Genomic DNA, 22,080 nt, shown 5'->3' on the forward strand with positions numbered 1-22,080 from the left:
CTTCATGTTCAGTGGAGACTTCGTGTCAAAAGATAAGGTGGGTGGCTTCTCAGGACCAACATTCTGTCCTCCATGCTCAAGTACACACGTGCATGCACAGAGCCAGCCACACACACACACACACACACACACACACACACCCCACATTCTCTCTAGCTGTTACCCAATGTGGATTGGAACGTAGAGTGATTAAGCCCAGTCGGAGGCTACTGTGTTTACTAAAGCAGACAGGAACAGGGCAATGCATTGAGGATGGCAGACAGCGACTAAGTATGACACAGGCACGGATGTCTACTGTGGGCTAGAGATGAATCCTCCCAAGAGGCTTATGTATCAAGATTTTGGTCTCCAACACAAGGTTCAGAAGTAGACCTTTAGGGAAATTGTCGGGACACGAGGGCTCTGACTATGACATCGAAAAGCACCAGAGAGGCGACAGTTATTCTTAAAGTATCACTATCTCATGACTGATATGTTCCACAGACGTTAAGTTGTCACCAATGACACAATTTGGTTCCACTTGGAATTTGAACAAGGTACAACTACTCATGCTTAGCAAAAGGCAACACAGTAGGTTGAAATGAGGCCTGGCTTCCCCCTTTGGCTCCCTGTGAAGCCCTGAGCTTGTTTCCACATTTGTCAAAGGACCATAAACCCAGCTCTGTCTTACTGTTGTTGTGAGTGTGTGTGTATACATGCGTACATGTACACATATGGAGGCTAGACATTAGTGTCGGTGTCTTCATCAATTTCTCTCTACCTTATTTGTTTGAGATGAAGTCTTCACCGAGTCTAGAGCTCACTGATTTGAGCAGACTTACTGGCCAATGAGGCCCAGTAATCCCCCTGTCTCTGCAACCTCCGGGATGGGATTCCAGGCACAAGCTTTTCCTGTGGATGCAAACTCAGGTCCTTGCGCTTGTGTGGTAAGGACTTTCCTGGCTCAGCTGCCCCGCCCCCCCCCCATTCGTCCTATTTATTGGCTGAACCCTTCAGAGGGGAGACATCTATACATCCACTGGGCTGGAGCCAGGAACTTGCCTTTCCCTCAAGTCTGTTTGCTGACAGCTCCCTCACATGACCTTTGATTATTCCCTGCCCTCGTCTGTCTCATCTGGGCAGAGTGACTCCGGTTTAGATGGATAATTTCCAAGAATCTTTCCTATAGAGGTCATTATTCACAGTTGTGCTTCCGTCTGCCTGGTTGGGCATAGGCGAGGTAGAATAGGTCCTAGGTGGGGGTCAAATGTTTACTACCACAATTGTTTACACACATTAACCAAGCCGTGGAAAATGGAAGAAGCTGTGGAGATTTTATATGCAGAGCCAGCAGACAATCGCTGACAATAAACCTGTGACTTCAGCAATTCACGCTGCGTTTTAATTTTCTGACCCTTGTCTGCTCATTATTTAGGCCTGCACTTGGCTTGGTGCCAGCGTGACCCTCACCAAACACAGCGAAAGAGGGGTTGCAGAGGAGAGACTCCTTCAGCTCATAACAGTAGATCTGGGGGGTGGTTCTCCACATGCTAATAATCTTCAAGGGCCAGGAAAAGAAGATGATGGCACAGCAAACTAGACAAGGGACTGAAGGAGCTGGGAGGGATTTGGAGAAATATGGAGGAGGAACCCGGGAGAGGAAAGGATGACGGGTGGGAAAATCTGCATGGAACTAAGCAGGTGTCCTGACCATGAATGTTTCATCAAGAATGCAAATGGGAAGATAAGAGAGGAGAAGAGGGTGTGGGGGGTGCTGGAACAGTGACCCTGTGTTCCCCACCTCTTTCTCCATTTTGGTTATGGAGGGAGGAGGGGTGTTTTGCAGCTCCAACTCCCACAGTGATGATTCATCCTGGTGGTCAACTTGATAGGATTTAGAGTCACTTAGATTTATCTCCGGCCATGGCTGTGAGGACGCTCCCAGAAAGACTTAACTGAGACGACTCATGCTGAATGTGAATGTAGTACCATTCCACGTGGATCCCCACGTCCAGGACCGAACAAAAAAAAAAAAGGTGAACGTGAATGGAGTAATCTCATCTGCTTCCTGACTCCCAACTCATGTCCCTGCCTCTATGTCTCCCCCACCACACTGCACCGTCCTTTGGATGGTGAGGCAACACACTCTTTCTTCTTTAACTTGAATGATGTCAGCAAATTTATCACAGCAACACAAAGACTGATGGATACGGGGCCTCATCCTGTCAGTTGAAAGCTGGCCGCCCAGAGATGTCTCAGAAAAGGAAGGCCCAGACTCCAGATTGCACCGTTAGATCTTGCCCATCCCCACCCATCCCGGCAGAGTTTAGGCTCGCTGCTACCCAGAATCCCACAGGAATTCTTTAAAACAAGTCTCTTCAACAGTCAAGCACCCACTAGTTTTGTGTCTACACAGGATGCTCGTCTTTCCCAAGCAGCATGTGTGTACCAGTCTGCAGGCTTTCCTGGTCATCCCTGCTTCCAGCTGTTGGCTTTCATGTTGCTACCCCCACAAACCTCTGACCCTACCAGCATCGTCTTTCTCTCTACTTCCCAAGAGAAACCAAGTCACAACATTTTGTGCCTTCACTCACAGTCACACTATGTCCTCAGAAAGCCAAGGGACAGCCCTTGTCTTGGAGATTTGTTGCTGCAATAAAACACCATGACCAAAAAGCAAGTTGGGGAGGAAAGAGTTTATTTGGCTTGCACTTTCAGATCACAGTTCATCTTTGGAGGAATTCAAGACAGGAACTCATGCAGGGCAGGAACCTGGAGGCAGGAGCCGATGCAGAGGTGATGGAGAGCTGCTGCTAACTGGCTTGCTTCGCATGGCTTGCTCAGCTTGTGTTCTCCCACCTCAATCACTAATTGAGAAAATGTCTTACAGCTGGATCTCATGGAGGCATTTTCTCAACTGAGGCTCCTTCCTCTCCGATGACTCTTAAAGTAAGTCAAGTTGACACACAGAACCAGCCAGTACAGCCATAGCATCTACTGCCCTGAGTGGCAGGGAAAGAAGAAATGTGGGGTGGAGACACAAGAAAAGAAGGTCAAAAGCTAAGAGAGACCTGGAAGATGAATAAAGGAAATTGACTTTCTATAAATGTGGGGCGATGTCAGATGTGAATGTTTCCTTAAGTAGATCACCTCCCCAGGGCTTTGTGCAAAGCGTAGCTTGCAAAGATACCAGGTAGGAAAGCAAGCGAACAGACAGACGAGTGCTGGTTTGTCTCCATCCCAAATGTTATTTCCCTTTCTCTGTTTACCGCTGCCTAAATGATCTTACTTAGACAATGCACAGAAACAATGCTCCTTGCGTATGCTTCAATTATCTGTCTAACTTTTATACAATCTGTGCCCTACTTTTTTTTTTTTTTTAATAAAGTGAAAGAACACTGGAAGATCTTGGGCTATCTCACTGCAGACATTTCCCTCGGTTTCTTGGCTTTTTTTTTCTACAGGAGTAACGGGGACCATTGGATGTGATGTGCATGACGGGATGGTGATGTGTGGACAAGCATGGTCCCTACAAGGGGCTGGGAAAGGGCAGGACAAGTGTTGGGGAGAGTGGTTCTCCTGTATCTGCCTGCTGTGCCTAGCAGCTTCCAGAGCGGGGTTGTCGCTTCTGAACTTGTGCTTGCTTCTCTGAAATCTGGAAGACTCCTGTTGGTCCTTCTTGGCATCTATGTTCTCAGTCATCATTGGCCCAGCTTCTAGCAGGTGCCAGGTACCACTTTGTCAGGTCAGTGAGGGGCTTTTTAACTGCTTAATTTCATTCTCTGGAGGCAATTGTTGGGCTTGGGGTATCTTGTCTGGGGCTGGAAGTGGAGAAACTTTAATAGTAAAGAGGATTGTTCATGAGTTGGGGAAAGTATAAAATTTCAGGATCAGGACTAGGATTCTCCGGGAACAGAGCACATTTTCCCTTATCCATTCTTATGTAGGCTTTTAAATATGCAGTGGGGTCAGGTGTCTAGTAGAGGCTAATCAGATGGACGAGCCATTACTATGAGTAAGGGCTATTTAGAGGTCATCTGTCAGCCATATTGGTTCCAGTCAGCTTGGGATGGTCCCTTACTGTCTGAGTAGTCACAGGATGTCCCACTGTCCCACAACCTCTAGCCACTAGGTGACGCAGCATCTAGTGAATGCCTTGACTGCCTCCGTTTCCCCCATCACCAACTAGCTAGCTAGTTTACCTCATCTTCTCCCTCAGACGTCCATTTCTTAATCTTAGGAGGCTGGATAGTCAGAAATCCATTTTCCACAACTACTTATCATTGGCCTTCAAGGGTGGGGGTGGTTGCAGGCCTCTTGAAGAAACAGGAATCTCTGGCTGTTTGATCTACAGGAGGCAGAGGTGGTGGTAGAGTACAGATGAGCTTGAATCCTCCTCACAAGACCATAATTTTAGCACAGAATTGTTGAAGTCTGGAAAATCGAAGTTTAGAAGTTTAAAGACATAGGGACCATGAAGGAGCCAGGTGTACTGTGGTGCATATCTGTAATCCTAGAACTCCGGAAACAGAAGTAGGAAGATTCAGAGTTCAAAGTCATCCTTGTCAACATAGTGGTTTGAGTCCAGCTTGGGCTACATGAGACACGATCTAAAACAAATGAACAAATGTAGGGTCCAAATATGAGGCAGCATACCAGGAGAGAACTTACCAGATGTTCAACAGACAAGGTAGAAACTAGCTTAGACTTCGTGAGGTAGTTTTTATTCCCATTCAAATGGTCTTCGAATGTGGGCAATATTTCTTTAGAAAGCATATGAACATTTAGTTCTAAAGTAAAAAGCATCATTATAAACCACAGGGCAGAGCATAGAAAGGAACTGGAGCATTAAATAAATACACACGTATCCCAGGTCCCAGGATGTGGTTGCCACCTTGTGAACCTCAAGGCCTTTGTAGTTACTGGCTCCAGACAATCCTATGGTGAGTGAGTGATGGGAAGACATGTGTGATGGACAAAAATGTCTTGCTATGCAGTAACATTCCCAAGGCAACAGCCCACAGAAGAATGTGTGATAAGCCCCTCCCCGGGAAAAAACGCTGGCTTTGGAGACTTAGTCAAACTCTCCTCAGGTGTGAACTTTCTTGGGCAGGGTTTCATACCATGGAATTCCTTGTTGAGAATCAGGGTGTGTTCTTCTTGGAAGTCTTTTTTTTTTCCCCCAGGGTTGTGGTACACATACCAGGAGGAGAAACATGTGGAAATGGGTGTGGTGGGAACCCCAGAACACTCTGTAATCCTAGCACTTCAGAAGAAGAGGGAGGAGGATCACAAGTTCAAGATTAGCCTGAGCTATACAGTGAGACCTTAGATTACTTCTAATGCTCCAAGCTAGCCTTGTATACATAGCGAGAATCGGTCTCCAAACAAACCAACCAAAAGAATGAAGGGTAGAGGCGAGGTGAGGCGAGGCGAGGAGAGGAGAGGAGAGTGAAGTGGAGTGGAGGGGAGAAGGCAAAAGGAGAGGGGAGGAAGGAAAGGAAAGGGAAAGGAGGGGAGGAGAAAGGAAGAGAAGGCAAGGGAAGGGAGAAGAAAGGAGGGGAGTGAAGAGAGGGGAGGGGAGACAGGAGGAGAAAGAAGAGAAGAGGGGAGGGCAGGGGAGGGGAGGGGAGGGGAGGGGAGGGGAGGGGAGGGGAGGGGAGGGGAAGGGAAGGGAAGGGAAGGGAAGGGAAGGGAAGGGAAGGGAAGGGAAGGGAAGGGAAGGGAAGGGAAGGGAAGGGACCACTACAATTCTGTGGCTTCCCAAACTAATGAAGAAAGACTCACACTGAGGCCTTTCATGCTGGAAAGTGGTTAGCATCACCCAGCTGGGCTCAGCTCTTCCTTGGCCATGTTAAACCAGAGAGAGAGCCAACACGTCAAGCACACCCACTGCTGTCACTCTCCTGTGGAAGAGATGTCACTCCTGGTGCTATGGCAGAGTGTTGCTGCACCACACCAACCAGTGCCATTTCTGTCTCTGATGTGCCAGCTCTGAGCATTATAGTTTCCCATGCAAATGACTTTGCACTGTTCGGGTATATTGGTTAAGTTTGCCAGAAAACAAGTCATAGAGTGGTGTGTGTTGGTGGGAGTGGGATGGGATGGAGACAGACAAACAGAGAGACAGAGGGACAGGGGAAAAGGGGGGAGGGTAAATTTTGATACTTCCTTTTGGGCACTGTTTTCATTATTCTACACACACACACAGGATTACTTCAAAGCACTTGAGACACATTGATAAACAAAATAAAACTTACTTATACTCACACAATCCCAGAATAACTGTTGCTGACTTCTGTGTGTAATATTTTAATCTTTTCTTACACATAATGAGGTTGTATACAGGGGAGAAAAATCGAAAAATCTCTTTCTTTACCTGTGTTGGGCCCTTCACCAGGAGCCCTAAAAATTTAGACTGGTAAAAGAAAACTCCCAGAAGCTAAAGGCAGCAGATTATTTATAATTAATTAATTAACTTACTTATTTTGGAGTTTTGTTTGTTTGATTGAGATAGGGTTTCTCTGTGTAGCCCTGGCTATCTTGGAATTCACTTCGTAGACCAAGCTGGCCTTGAACTAAGAGATCTGCCTCCCCGGCACTGGGATTAAGGGTGTGTGCCACCAGCTAAGCAGCAGTTTATTATGATGTGCCTTGTGCTTACCCATGGGAGCACAGAGATGATAAACACAGAAATGAGCCCTGGGACCCTGGGCTTGTGTGTTGTCTGGTTTAAACCAAGGGAGAGCAGCCTAGAGCTTCCAGGGGAAAGAGGAGAGTTAGAAGATGAGCAGGAAAAATCTGGCATCAGTGGGAGGAGAGGCCCTTGGGCCTGAGGGTGTTTGATGCCCCAGTGCAGGGGAATGCCAGGGCAGGATGACAGAAGTGGGTGGGTGGATGGGGGAGCATCCTCATAGAGGTAGAGGGGGGAAGGATGGGATGGGGGCTTCTGAAGGGGAGACCTGGAAAGGGAAAAACATTTGAAATGTAAATTTAAAAAAATCCAATAAAATTAAAAAAAAACCAAACAGTGGTTCAAAAGAACTCAAAACTATGTTAAAGAGGCACATTTCACTGTATGGCTCCAGCTGCAGAGGATATTTAGTGACTTGATTATTTCCAGGCAATATATTTTTTTTTCTATTACAACAGCACTGCATACCATTCTTTAATGAATTGTAACTAGATATTAAGAGTGTCTAATCTGTTCCCAGCATAAGCAAGTCTACCCTGGTCACACATCTTTTTCTACTTGTCCAGTTATCGCCCTCTGATAAATTACTAGAAAGTGGGTTACTAGGCTGAGAGGGGTGTGTGTGTGTGTGTGTGTGTGTGTGTATGTGTGTGCACATTCATGCACGTGCACTGTGCTGGGGACCAAATTTGGAGCTTAGTACTAGTACATCCTAGGCAAGCACTCTACCACTGAGCTACATCTCTAGCCTGATGGTGGGCATAACTTTGATAGAATGTAATGCCCAGGGGCAAGCTAATGTTCAGAAAGATGATATTATTTTAATAATATATGGTTATCAGATACTGGCATCATATACATATGACTACATGCTATTCCTGTTAGGAGAATTAAACTTGACGAAACGGCTCTAAATTCGAGGAGGAACGGAAAGCAGCTCAGTCCTGACTGTAGTTTAGAAGGAGGTTCCTTTCATTGAACATTTTCAACTTGCTCCTTTCACTGATAGGCTACTTCCTGTGAGATGTTTGCTACCCAGCCAGTGACGCGGCTCAGCTGGCAAAGGGGCTTGCCATGCAAACCTGGACGCAGTCCCTGGAACACGTGTAAAAATGGAAGAAGAACCCGGTCTACATTTATCTTCTGGGCACCTACACCTGTGCTGGGAAACACATATCTCTCCCTCTGTCTCTCTAAGACCCTGTCTCTGTTGGTCTCTCCGTCTCTGTCCCTCTGTCTGTCTGTCTGTCTGTCTGTCTGTCTGTCTCTCTCTCTCTCTCTCACACACACACACACACACACTAGATTAATTAAGTTTAAACTGTCAACTGTATAATCTTAGAGAAAAATGACTCAATTAAGCACAGGTGATTTGGAAAAGAATTCATACACATGTGTAAACAGCTGATGACCCTTGGTGGCTGAGGTCTAGGAGACTGAGAGACACAGGAGCTAAAGCTGGAGTGAGTGGGTTTCCTAGTACTGTGAGGCATCTATCAAGACCTCCATAGCAGGGATGTGGTCCCCACAGCCATCCTCCCATCAGGTCAGATTGGAAAATCTCCGACCAAGCTTTAAGGCAGCTTTCAAGATGGCAGGCAGGGACTCCTAGAGTAGCCATGAAGTGTAGAACTCTTGGTCCCCATCCCTAGGGTAGCAGGATGATCAATGCATTCCTCAACCTGCTAGCGCTGAGATGGGGCAGACTCCTGTAACAAAAGATGCCCAGTAAGAGAAAAACAAACAGAAGTTTAATAACATGCAAGCCTCATGCGTACATCAAAAGGCACCCAGGGAAAATAAGTAAGTCTCGTGGAACTGATTTAAATATCGCAGAATACGTAAGTAAACAAAGAAGCAAGGGAAGCCCAGTGCCAGGAGCTATCTGGGGAAGGCATGGTGGTAAGAGTAAGGCTTACTACGCAGACATACATTACACCTTCCCCCATAGACGGCACTCCACTGACTGGTGAGTAATAGCCATCCTTCTTGTCTGGGTACCAAGAGGGATGGAGACTACAGAGGCACATTTCCATTAGAGTGTCTTTTTCTTGCAGGTGGTTTTTAGAGCCTCTCTATCTACAGCTCTTCCAAATATGTCAAGAGGACTGGTTGCAGTATACAACAAATAACAAAATGATAAGATGCCCAAGCCCCTTCAATTAGATAGCACTGATTGACAGTCTCCCAAAGAGGCCCCACCCGAATTAGACACTCAACAGGGTTGACTGACTGACGAGAACTTCAGTGATGGCAGAGATGTTAGAATGCTACAGGGCCAGAACCAAACTCTCGTGGTCTGTCGTTAGCCCTCTCAATAGCCACATATTGTCACCTCTGCACACACAACCTTCTGACTAGTGGGTAAATCCTTTTTGAAGGGATGAACAACTCTCAAAGCCTCCACAACCCCAAAGCTAAGCATATCAGGTAACCTCTGAGACCTGTAGCATCATTTTCTCATTTTGTTGAAACTCTCTCTACCTGATGTTGCCACCAAAATATTTCAACACTGTGTTGACTTGTGACTTTGTTGTCACTAGAAAAACTTCACGGAGCTGTTACCTTGTTGGCATTTAGGCATGTGTGTTCCCTGGCTATGGTCGCTCATATTTGGCTCCAAAAGAAACTATTTATACTGTCTGAGTTGAAAGCTGTATTTTGTTTTTTAAAGAAGCATTGACAATAGCATAGTATTTACATATAACCAATGTATGTGCTGCAGATCTTAATCAGTAGATGATTATAAGTACCTAACATGATGTAGATAATATGTAAATAGATACCATATTATTTTTAGGTAATAATTACGTAGAAAAAAATCCTCTGCTTATAATCAGTGCAGATTCAATCCCCTCTTCCTTCCCCACAATATTTGCAAGATTGGCTGAGACCCAGGATATAATGTATATGGAGGACCAACCATATTTCAAGGAGGGATATTCTGGTCTCATGTATTAGACACTCATCTGTACCAGACTTTCTGGACACCACCAGTAGGCTAAACTACATACCACTGTGCTAACTACAAGGGTGGCTATGATTTCTTCATCACAAAAGTCACAGAGTGATCACTGTTAATGACTCTGGATCCTCGATAGCTATGGTCAGAGGCTCGATCAATGTTTGCTGCATCGAACTACTTCATTGTTAACACTGAGTTGCTCAATAAACAGTTGCTACTTCGGATGGCTTGAGGATGAGACGGCCACTTCTCTCTCCGGTGTTCACAGGAAGGGGAGCATAAATGCGATCAACAAGCTGACATCGTGGCACTTAGCAAGATGGAAACCAGAAGAAGTAGGATGGGAAGGAGGTTAGGGGGGCCGAGGAGGTTGCGGGGGGGGGGGGGAGGACACATGCTCTAAACCTGATAATCCAGAGGCAGCTTTACCTGTCCCCTCACTAACAGCAGCAAATGTTTTCTGCAAGCCAGAAACAGCAATAGAACAGAAAATTCCCATGCAAGATTACACCAGAGGTGAAGTCCCTTCTGCCCCCATGATGGCCTCTCATCGAAGCTTCCATGGGGACCCTCTTTAAATACTGACACCAGCATGCCAATTAAGAGCCTGGTTTGCAGAGGGACAATGGAATAGACTGGGCTTCATTTTCCACCTCTGGCTGAAAAAAGCAATGGGCAATGGAGTCTTCTTGAATAGCCCATGTTACACATCCATCCCAGCTATAGAACACCAGCGCCATAGATAACAAAAGGGGATAAGAGATGGGGGAATCAAAAATTGCAGAGTTCAGCTGCCACGGGGGAGGGAGGACCCCAGAGACCAGCAGACTAACCTGTTTGGACCATTTCTGGAACTTGTTAGCCCACATCGTCAGTGACGGGCAATGATTGCTGCCTCCCAGAACCCACGCAGCACAGTAACTCTCAAGCTTTCTTCTTCTGCATTATTAATCACGCACGTGGAGCCTGAATTAGCAGGTCCGGGTGTTAGCTTTACGTGCAGACTCTGCAGTGTACAAATTAAAGAGGTTTGCTCTGTTCAGTGAAAACACACTATCCATTCCCCACCCCACCCCCGCCTTACATTCCCCCTCACCATTGGCATTCTAAGCATGTTTTGTGTATTTTTAAGAAGTTTCCGAGTAGGTCAAGAATGTTAAACCCTTCCCCATGACAATGATTACTCTATGGACTGTGTACACATAGAGAAAAAGATATATATACACAGTGTGTGTGTGTGTGTGTGTGTATGTATGTGTGTCCTCGGTGTCTCAGCCTTGTGGATTCCAGCTTCCTATTGTGTTTTAGCCTTTTACTGGTCGTCTCTTTCTCCTGCAGAAAGAGATTACAAACACAATCCCAGGACTTGCAAATAGAGTGCTGGGTGTCTTTTGTTCAGCTTCCTGTCCAGTTGTAACAACCTTTGTCATGGTAATGAGCCACCAGCAGTTCCTAGCCTGCAAGTTCTCTCCAATGCAAGGCAGTGAGTGCTGAAATTCTGGTGAGGTTATGGTTCCCTTCCCTGCCTGCTTCTGCTGTCCCTGGATAAAGATGGCTGGAAAAGTGGGCCCTCCCCTCTGCTTCAAATGCCCAAGAGTTCTCAGTGGAAGTGGATAGTTTTCCTGGTTTTGAAGGGTTCAGACCAGAGATAGCAAAGAATTCTGTCTGGGAATCTGAAAAAGAAAGTATGCTGTGCTCACTTCATCTAGCTGCTCTTGAGTAAGGGCTACAGTGGTGTGTGTGTGTGCCTGTGTGTCTAGATGTGTGTGTGCCTGTGTGTGTGTGTGTGTGTATGTGTCTTATGTGTCTGTGTGTATCTGTGTGTGTGTGTGTGTCTGAGTGTGTCCATGTGTATCTGTGCATGTGCCTGTGTATATATGTCTGTGTGAGTATATCTTTGTGTATATGTGTCTGAGTGTGTCTGTGTGTATTTGTGTGTCCATGTGCCTGTGTGAGTTTGTGCCTCTCTCTCCCTCTCCCTCCCTCTCTCTCTCTCTCTCTCTCTCTCTCTCTCTCTCTCTCTCTCCCTGTGCCTGTGTGTTTGTGTGTGTGTGTGTGTGTGTGTGTGTGCCTGTGGATGTGTTCCTACTCTAAATTGGATTTTTCCCAGTTGAGACAGAGTGGCTTTCATGCCTCAGTCAACAACCTATGCTATGTTTGGCATTATCTTTGCAGAGGGGCACAAAGAAACACAGGGACTGGGCTCATCCCTCTGATAGGAGTTTGTGAGGGTGGCAAAGCCTTTCTCCTCATGTGGTGAGCTTGATTTGGGGGTATAAAGTGCTGGATGAGAGTCACCAGTCTCACCCGTGGCTTCCAAAGCGCATGGGAAAGAGTAGTAGTGAGTAGATTCCTGAACAAACTATGAGAAATGAACTTCCACAAGGGGGAGGGGCCCTGAGGGACACGAACTGCGGTGTCACCCTGCTTTTATGGATCTTACACTTGGGGTGTGATGGGGGTCCTTTTCTGAGAAGCAGGCAGACTTGTAAAACTGCATGCCTATGTCCCCTGAGCCATTGCACTAGAGGTTGGGAATATGGGAAGGAAAACTATGCTATCTCATTAAAGGGCTAGTTATTTTACCTCTCTTTTTAGCGTGGCTGAAGGTGAATCTGCTCCTCGGTGGTTCCTTGGCCAAGTGATGGGTATGACCCTGGATGGAATGTTAGGTCTCCACCAAGGCCAGAGATTAAAGTCTCCTGACCAGAAAAAGTTTTCCTTAATGGACTTTTATTGCCACAATAACACTTGAATGTTTATTTTTCATGTGTTATGTGTTTGTAACCTTTGGGCTCTTCTGCATACTTTGAAATACACACTGCCATAGCTACAGCCACTCTTCTGTGCTACAAAATGCTGGAACTAATTACTTACTTACCTATATTTCTAAACATATAATATGACTTTTGGGTTACATTTCACCAAGGAATAGACCGAGAAATACTTATTTCTGACTTTAATCATGAGAATGCTGCCTGAATTTCAGGTAGGGTCCTAAAACTTAATTTCTTATAAAAGTTACTTCTCTTCTTCTGTTGTGGCTTTAACTAACTAATGCCTGCAAGCCACAACGTTGTCTCTGCTAAAAACTACCGACATCCTAAGAGTTTACAAGATGACTTCATCTATATCTGTTTTTTGCTATGTATGAATCATTTATTTCATCAAATTCATGCCTTGTTAATTCGATGGCTTTCTTTGTCACAAAGCACTCACTGCTGGGGTGGGTGGTCTCTGAGGTTAGAGAATATAAAGGGGTTTTTTATTTTCCCACCAAATGCCTCCCTCTACCACCCTAGGGATAAAGGAGACTTGAGAGCCATTTAAATTGGCCTTGGTGGCCTTGCCGATTGAAGCTAAATGCTAGCTGTGATTGAATTTATGTAAAGCACCTTGTAAGGGGCTGGGCTCAGAGCCACCTCCCAGTATTTGTTAGGGACTTCCCCTTAATGTTGGATACCTGCAGTTAGCAATCCAGCGACATCTCGGAGCTGTTGTGATGTTTAGTTAACTACTGCATCCTCGGTTTGAGTCGGAAATCACCGGTAAAGCCCAAAACAGAACCAAGGAGAGGCCTAGAAGTCGACCTGCAGCCCAACCCCCTCCCTTCAGTGGGATGCCTGCCCCCTTCTTGGCAGGGCAAGAATCAACCTCTCAGAGCAATTTCAGAGTTCTGATCCATGGTTTCCACCCCCAAGGAGAAAGTGTTTACAAATACATTTAGATTTCTTCTCAAAATGCACATGGCTCCCACTTCTGCAGTTGCACACAGTAACAAGATGCGAAAGAAAAGCTTGCCTTCCTCCTTCCCCTCTTTGGATCTCCCTTCCTTCCTCCCTCTCCCTTTTGTCCCCCCTCCCTGCCCTCCTTCCTTTTTTCTTTACTGTGTCCTTTCTTCCAATCTCCCTCCTTCCTTTTAGTCACATAGACCCCCAAAAACATCAGACAGGGCTGGGAAGAAGAAAGTAAAAAGAAAAGACAAAAATAAACTCTGTCAACTATTTTGTTCTCTCTCTTCTTCACCCCGCTCCTCTCTCTCTCTCTCTCTCTCTCTCTCTCTCTCTCTCTCTCTCCCCCCCCCCCGTGTGTGTGTGTGTGTGTGTGTGTGTGTGTGTGTGTGTGTTGGAGACTCCGAGGTGTATAGTCGGGAGATACAGCAGAAAAAGCCCAGCCTCACTGGGCACTTTAAATTCCAACCTCAGAAACTTTCGAGATATGGTGCATAGGACAAGGTTTTGTTTTCCGGAAGGAGGACACCTCACTTATCTAGGGGCCTAAGAGACCCAAAGATCCAAGAGTTTTCTCTGAAAACAGCCATCTAAGTTATCAGGCTAGGAATCCTCTTGAAGATTCATGCACTTGCCTTGTGATCATGCACAAGATTACAGCCCACAGGGCTGCCCGCTCAGGCCCTAAGCTCACACTAAACACTTACTTCTGAGAGCTTTGCCTGGCCTGCACACTAAGGATGTCAGGGATGCTGTTAACCTTCTCTTCCTTGCTGGTCTTTCTTCTGGACAGCTCCTTCCCTGCAAAGATGCCCCCCCCCCTGCCCCCCATCTGAGGCTCCTCCGGAGTTTCAGTGCAAATCACCTAATTGTTTGCTAGATGAACAATGATCACTCGAACCTCCTAATTAACATTGTTAAAAACTGCTAACAAAAGGCACGCAACAATATCTTAATTAGGGAAGGAGTTCCAATTTGTGATACGGAGCATGTTAGACAGACAGAGCCCAATTCTCCCTTTGTTCCGGGACTCTGATAGCCAGGGAGATTACAAGATATGACACAACACGTGTGGCACGTGCCGTTCATCATTCTATACCCTATACACATCCTATACCCTGCACACATTGGCGCTCCCTAATTAGCGTCTTGGCTAATCTTACCTGTGTGGATTTGGAGAGGATGAGGTAGATGTCTGCCTCTCTGGTTCTTCCTATGGCTGACTGAGCCTCTCAAGCATGGGTCAGAAAAGGCCCTGCTTGGAAAATCAAGGAAATTTTGGGAGCTTCTGGCCACGGATAATAGGCTAGTCCATGACTAGCCTTCTGGGTCATTTCAAATACATATGTGAAGGAATTGCCATCTTCCTCCCCCCTGCTTCTCTACGTACTCACAGCTTATTTTAAAAGTTCTTATTATCCATCACTTAATTATTAAAAAGTGTCTACTCTGTTTTCATAAATTATCTATGTGTTAGAGAAATTGGCATATGGAAGAATGTCTCCAAGAAAAGGGACATCCAAAGCCAATTATGCTAGCTGGAACGCTTTTTTTTTTTTTATAAGAATATAATGTAATTCTTGAATTATCCTCTACTAAACCTTTAAGCATTTGTGTGTGCGTGTTTGCTTAGAGCTGCCGGGGTGCAGAGAAAGGAAGAATTAAAAGTGATAACATTTCTTAATTCGCTATTTTTATCTTTTTTTTTTTTTTGAGGGCATTCTCAGTGTATCCTTTATCTTAGGTTTTTTTTTTTTTTTTTTTTTAATTCTGAAAACAGGAGAAATACAGCAAAGAAGCAATCAACATAAGATGTTATTTGGAAATTACATTTTGAATAAGCTACTATTTGAATAATTACTATTGAATTAGCTAAATTCAGTGAGAAAACGGAAGAAAAATAATAGCAGGTCTGGCTCATAGCTAATACTCAATACATTGTATCTGTAATAAATTATGTCATAATATCTGGCTGTGTAGAATACATGATACCATTGATGCATTTCACAGTCCACGGTGCTGTCTATAATATACAATGAACTGTATACACACATATATTCATATGGGTAGATAGACTTGCTTTCTATCCTTCTAGCCTAGGAAAGTCTAGGAAATAAACTGGAAACAGATTAATAGAGAAAATGTATACAAATTTATCATTTGCATAGACAAAAACTGTAGTTAACTTAAAAGGCTGTAAGATTAAAGAGTTTATACACTGTCTTCATGGGGATATTGGTGGGGATGAAACATATAACACATTTATTACAAGGGCGAGAAAAAGAATCTTAGGAAAACAGATCAGAGATGTAGTTTGTGCTATTTTTGCCTAGGAATGTATCTGTCTCTTTTGTGTCACTATAGTAAAATACCACGGTCTGGGTAATTCATAAAGAAGAGAAGGTCATTTCTTACCATCCTAGAGACTGGAAAGTCTAAGATGCTGGCAGACTTGGTGTCTGTTGAAATCTCATTCGGTGCTTCCAAGACAGCATTTCATGGTTGTGTTTTTACGTGGCAGAAGGATAAGGGGGACTGATGTCATCACGTGGCAGAAGAGATGGAAGGAGAGAGCTCTCTGAGGCCCATTTTATAAAGACACAAAATCCTTTTTTTTTTGAGAGAAAAATCTCTTTCTACTTACTCCTCTCTGAATGGAGCTAACTCTTAATTTCACCAAACTGGCAACACCTGCATTTTGAAGGGGGCCCATTCTCTAGTGTCGCCTTCTCTTCTCTCCTTCCAGGGCTGATAAACTCCCAGAGGGTCTGGAGACACCCAAACTCAAGCAGAGCAGACAGCAATCACTCCAGTCCTGGCTGTCCAGTCCTTCCAAGAACTTTCGGCCCAAAACAACCAACAGGTTAAAGAGCCATATTTAAACTGTGTGTCTGGACGCCCTCATAGGTAATGTAATCAAATGTTCTCATGCCATTTCTAGACTTAGATCCTAGCCACTCAATGGATTCTTCGCTGAAGATACCAGGGAGTAGGCAGGTCAGGGCTAGAAATATGCTCTCTAGCTTGTCAGACATAACCACCTAGAACTGCCCAGCAAGACAGAAACCCAAATAAAGAAGAGCCAAAAACATTCCTCAGTTGGGGAATGAGCTTAAGTACGTATTGAAAGCAGCTGACCATGAAATGGCATTTGTACCTTTTCTCTATTTCCACATCCCCTTCCCTCAATTTCCCTGGTAGAACCCATGCTTCTAACCTCACCTTGGAGAAGGCAGCTGTATTGACAGGATTGCACAGAGAATTTTGTGGTGGAAATGTAGAGGCATGGGGAACTTTTTCTTTTTTCCTGTGAGAAGCTTTCATTAACTTGTTGTTTAAAGAAAAGTGTTATTCTGAGCATCTGCTAGGGAGTTATTTTGAGACCTGTCAACAGCAGTAAGAAAGACGACCCAGGAAGGGATTGCTGCAAAGGGTTCCTGCAGCAAGGGGGGGACGGGATGACTCTCAGCTGGGAACATGAGGGGAAATAAAAGGATATTTATTTCCAGATAAGGAGCCTGGGAGGCAGAATGATTAGAAAATGCTGACACATTAAAGGAGCTAACCTGACCCAACAAGACTCCTGCTGGAAACAGGCCTAGAAGATCAGCTCCCACCCAGGGGGTGCAGGATGGGAGGAAACCAAGTATGTGGGGGGGGGTGCGGGGAGGGGGTTGTAAATTAAGAAGCCTGCTAGGCTGGGGAGATGCTTAGTGGGTAAGAGAGCTGGCTGTACATGCACGAAGACCTGAGCTTGAAGCACTGGCACCCATGTACCAAGCTGGGCATGATCTCCAAGTCTGTAATCTCAGGGATCAGGGTTTGGACAGAGGTAGGCAGATATTGGATGCATGCGGCCAGTCAGTCTAGCCAAAGCAGAGATATTTCAGGTTAGTGAAAGAAAGACAGTAGATATCAGAGATGAGAGAGAGAGAGAGAGCGAGAGAGAGAATCTTGCTAAAATTGCCAGTCCCTACAAGGACCGTGTAGATCAAGATTAATGAGTGTGTAGGAGGCAGAGTAAGGAGTGTGGTTATGGTCATGGTCTCTGACATATAGTCTCATTCCTCTGCTGTTGCTGTACCTGACAGCCACAGACCAGTTCATTTATAAAGCATAGAAGGTTATTTGGCTCATCATTCAGGAGGCTGAGAAGTCCAAGAGAAGCATAAATCTGGTGTCTGGTGTAGTTACCTTTTCCATCCTAACAAGATAGTGAGTCACGGGACAAGATTTGGATCTCTTCTTTTCAAGTCATTATTGCCCCCAATGGGACCCCACCCCACATGGCCTCATCTGATGCTAAGTACTTCCCAGAGTGTGGTATCAGGACCTCTGAAACCCATGACATCACATATAGGTGACAGTGAGGCTCGTATACCTGTTGCCAAGGCAACAGCCACCATATTCCCAGAATCCACTTGGCTCACCTCCCCCACCTTTACCTGTGTCTACATCACTACCCACATATAAAGGAAGGTCCCTCTGATCTCTCTCTCTCTTTCTCTTTCTCTCTCTTTCTTTCTCTTTTTCTCTCTTCCCCCACTTCTCTTTCTGCCACCACCTTGCCCTTTTCTCTCTCAATAAACCTCACGTGGAACTGTTTGGTTTGGTATGGTCTTTCTGGAGCCGCAGGACAATCACAACACAAAGACTCGCAAGTTCAAACTCCATTAAAGCTGTGAGTTTGGGCAGTAAGTGCCCTTCGGATGAAATATGGGGAAGGGGGACACTTAAATCACCCCCCTTTTCTGTCAGCATCTCTCTCTCTCTCTCTCTCTCTCTCTCTCTCTCTCACACACACACACACACACACACACACACCTTGAGCTAAAATATCACAGTTGGATCGCAAACAGAAGATCTTAGCCGTTTAGAGGGAAGTCCTTAGAGACCACACACCCTCTGACTTGTTTTACTAATTAAAAAAAAAAAAAAAGTGTTGGCAGGAGCAGTTGAAGACTCCTAGACAAGGAAACTGCCTCAGTCTTAGCATGTCAGAAGAGATGAGGCAAATCCTAGGGTCTGTCCCAGGAGAAAGCAAGGGCTACGGGTTTGTATTCCTGTGAGCTAGGCTGGGAGCCTGTGTAGGAAGAAGAAACATAACATTTGCTCCTCACTCCTCACGCTCGTCAGAGGTGGGCAATTCCTGAGCACTTGAGAATGGGCGGAACATCGACATGGTGGACATATCCTGCTTGGGGGAGGGGGCAGAAGTTATCTAAATTGACATGCTTTCCTGCGATTGCTTGTGGAAAACAATCACTTTTTGATGAGCCAGCAGCCTTATGAGAAGAAATTTATAGAGACCATTCCGGAGGGGAGGAGAGACACCCCCCTCCCAACCCAGCAGCATGGAACTGCGCAAGGAAATATTGCTTTCGAAACAACAACAACAAAACAATAAACTTTCTCCTGTGCTTTATATGTTGAAAGGGTTTGACTGTAAATCTTGGCTCTGACAGCTATCCTGGATCCGTCTGAGAGGCAGCCCACAGATTCAACAGGGCGAGAGAAAAACACTAAATCATAATCGCCTCATAAAAGCCAAGCCTGTTTTTCTGAGCGCTTGAGAACTGGTATAGCCTTTCAAAATATCATAAATCTATTGTGCTCGCTCCTATTTTACTTAACGGCCAATTAATGTTAGTGTTTAAGAGAATTAAAGCCAGGGCTGAGAACGGGGTGAGAGCAGGAGGAAAATGTCTTTAAACACGGGCTAGTGTGTAGACTGAACCGCACACCAAGCCCTCATTACAGATAGGCTCATTAAAATACTCTGCAGAGCCTGCCACCGCTGCTGCCGCGCACACCCGTCGGTGTGATCTTGCCCTCATTAGCATCCTGAAAAGGGAAAACATTTTGCAGCACAGTCTTCAGTCGGTTTTGATGTCCAACAGGATGACATCGGAATCGGATATGCTGGCTGAGGGTCTCTTTCCTTTCCTGGAGGTTCCCCCATGAGTGGAGGAATCGAGTCCCTGAAATGGTCAACAATACCATCTCATGGGGCAGTAACTTAGACATTAAATAAGGCTGACAGCCTGGCCAACACCACCAACACCATCACTAGACGCCAACACAGTCATGACCTTTGTCACACATTCTCCAGTGAAGACAATGCAAGCCCCTACTTGTCATTAGGGGTTCACCTGTCACCTGTCATTCTTACACCAGGGTTTTTTAGTACTGGTCTAAGTTCCAAGCAAAGGTTGAGGCAGTAGGTATGGGGACTTCTGGCTGAGGGACTGCTGGGTGGTGGGACTGCTGGGCAGAGCATAAATGTGAATACAAAATGATGCCGTTGGGTGCTGCCAAGTCCCAACTCAATGTTCTGCGTGGTGGTAACCGAAGACTTTATGTTAAACACCTGGACTCTGGCAGCCCTGAGAGGATAGGCTTAGCCACCTGTTCCAGGCTGCTGATTACAGAAATGAGCATGGCTGGGGGAACTGCTCAGCTGATAACTCCGGGTGTTCCATTGCTACTACCAAGTAAACTGAGTGCTTTTACCGGCACTAGGGAGGTGCAAGCATAACACCTATCCTCTAGGCTTGACCAATGTTTGTATGAGTCCTGTGTCACAAACAGGTTTCGGGGTCAGCTCTATTATTGTTAAAATTCGAGAGAACTCAGAATAAAAGGTTACAGAAGCAAATGCAGAACCAAAGAGGCACAAAATGGAGTGAGTTTGGCCAGTGACAAGTGCCTTCCTTTATGACTTCAGACGTGCCCACTCTTTGGGTCTTCATTCTTGGCACTAGAAAACGAAGATTACATGGGCCATCAGTCCATTCTAAAATTGCGCAGAATGATACTTTTATGGTATAGAAACTCCTCTGTAGTGAGATGATGCCCGTTTGTTATACCAGCAAGGGTGCCTGGGTAAGTGCAGTCTATTAGGACAACTCTGTAGTCATTAGAATAGACGACAACCAAGACGAATCAAGCAATAAGCCAGTGTGGCCACATCAGGATGAGATTACAAAACAGGAGCCATGGTTCATGAGGCTTGTCAGTGTAACCCTGAGCAAAGGCTTATGCAGGTGTGTGTGGGGGGCGGGGGTGGGGGGGGGTGTCGCAGAGAGCCCAACATGACTAAATAGTCCTCTAACTGCAAGAATGATAAAATTCTTACCTTCAGTTACTCTTCATTATTTTAAAGGGAGAAAAAAATCTGCAGTACACATTTAATTAGAAATTAAAAGTGAGCCACAAATGCCACGGAGGGGAATATCATTGGAATAGGAGAGTAGCTCACGTCTCCTGCATACTTTGGGGTTCAAGTTTAACGAATGGAAGTGAAAGCTGATCACTTGGCTAGTCATAGTAAACACGCCCCATCTCTCTTGGACTTCACTCCATCTCTCCTTAGCACACATAGCTGTACTTGTCAGGCCCAACCATTAAGTGCAGAAAACTCCAGTACAGTCATACATATGCCTTGCATTCTGGTTATAATGAGTAAGGGGTTGCATGTCCAGTACACAGAACTCAACCAATGCATGCTACTATCCCCCACCTCCATTAGAGAACCCGTTTTATGACTATACTTCGACAAAACTAGACAGCCATATTCTATGACCACCTTCCCCCCACCGCAACATCTTCATCCTCGGATGCCCTTGAAGGAGGCAAGATGTATAAAAGGAAAGAAGAGCAGGAGAGAAGAGCATCTATGTAAACAATAAGGATCTTGATAATGAATAAATACATTGGTAGCTGGTGCTGCTGGGTAAACGCTACCGTTCAGGTCACATGTGCATCATCAGTTAACATTATGAATTATTGATACCGTTCCTTGTTAGGGACTAGGCAATATGGGGGATTCTTTCGTGTGTGCCAGGGAAAGATAAATCAGCAACGACTTACGGCTTCTTCCCCTTAACATCTGTTTGAAAGATTCTGCAGAGCTTCTCGGTCCTCAGATCTTGCACAGTTGGGACGGACGGTTCAAGTGTGGGGAGAGGATGAGGTGGGATGCCCAGGGAGGAGGAGAGAGTTCAGAATTCTCCTCCTCGTTTGCTTTCTGTTGCTGTGATAAAGACCATAACCAAAAGCAACTTGGAGAGGGAAGCGTTTACTTGGCCCCGACATCCTGATCGCACTCCATCACTGAGGAAACTCAGAGCAGGAACCTGGAAGCTGGAAATAAACGCGGGACCACAGAGAAACTCTGCTTGCTGGCTTGCTCCTGGGCTCATCTACAGTTAGCATCGTTATAGCTTGCTTCTAGAACCAGAGGTGGCACTGTCTGTATCCATCAGTAAGGCATGAAAGTGCCCCCACAGCCTTGTCTAGAGGCCAATCTGATGGGGGTGTTTCCTCAACTGTGGTGCCCTCTTCCCAGATATCTCTAGCTTGTGTCAAACCTACAAAAAACCCAGGCAGCACACTGGTGGGATCAAACTCAGGAGGGAGGGGAGGAAAGGACTGGGGTTAGGTGGAAGGCAGGAATGGGCAGTGAGCTGGGGGTTAAGTGTTTATGGAGTTTGGAAAAAGAGAAAAGTAAGATGTCGCAGGTTGGGGACAGTCACTGGGATAGTGAGAAAAAAAATTCCCAAGAGAACCATACCAGGAACAAGACTGCACAAGAAAGGAGAAATGTTTAAGTATCATACAACTACTCTCTTTCCTTATTTTGCTGCTTACTTGACGTTTTGTTGTTGTTCTATAATTCTCTCATCTGGAAGTCATGATGGTGACTCCCT

The 22,080-nt window shown here is 45.5% G+C and overlaps 1 long non-coding RNA gene across 5 annotated transcripts in view; it reads right to left on the reverse strand.

Annotated features, from left to right (window-relative positions):
* Positions 1 to 2,660: 2,660 nt before the first annotated feature.
* The window catches only part of Gm33489, a 34,530-nt gene continuing 15,110 nt past the window's right edge, over positions 2,661 to 22,080 (reverse strand). For 2 of the 5 annotated variants that reach the window (XR_382282.4, XR_873328.3), the window contains exons 2-3: positions 4,182 to 4,413; positions 2,894 to 2,981 (exon numbers count right to left, since the gene is read on the reverse strand). This is a non-coding gene — a long non-coding RNA (predicted gene, 33489). Of the gene's footprint in view, positions 2,982 to 4,181; positions 4,414 to 10,471; positions 10,645 to 14,532; positions 14,834 to 22,080 lie in introns of those variants that run through there. The other 3 variants (XR_003950523.1, XR_382280.3, XR_382281.3) reach the window with 3 other exon arrangements.

Source organism: Mus musculus, chromosome 13 (genome assembly GCF_000001635.26).
Source record: "Mus musculus strain C57BL/6J chromosome 13, GRCm38.p6 C57BL/6J".
NCBI classification, from domain to species: Eukaryota; Metazoa; Chordata; class Mammalia; order Rodentia; family Muridae; genus Mus; species Mus musculus.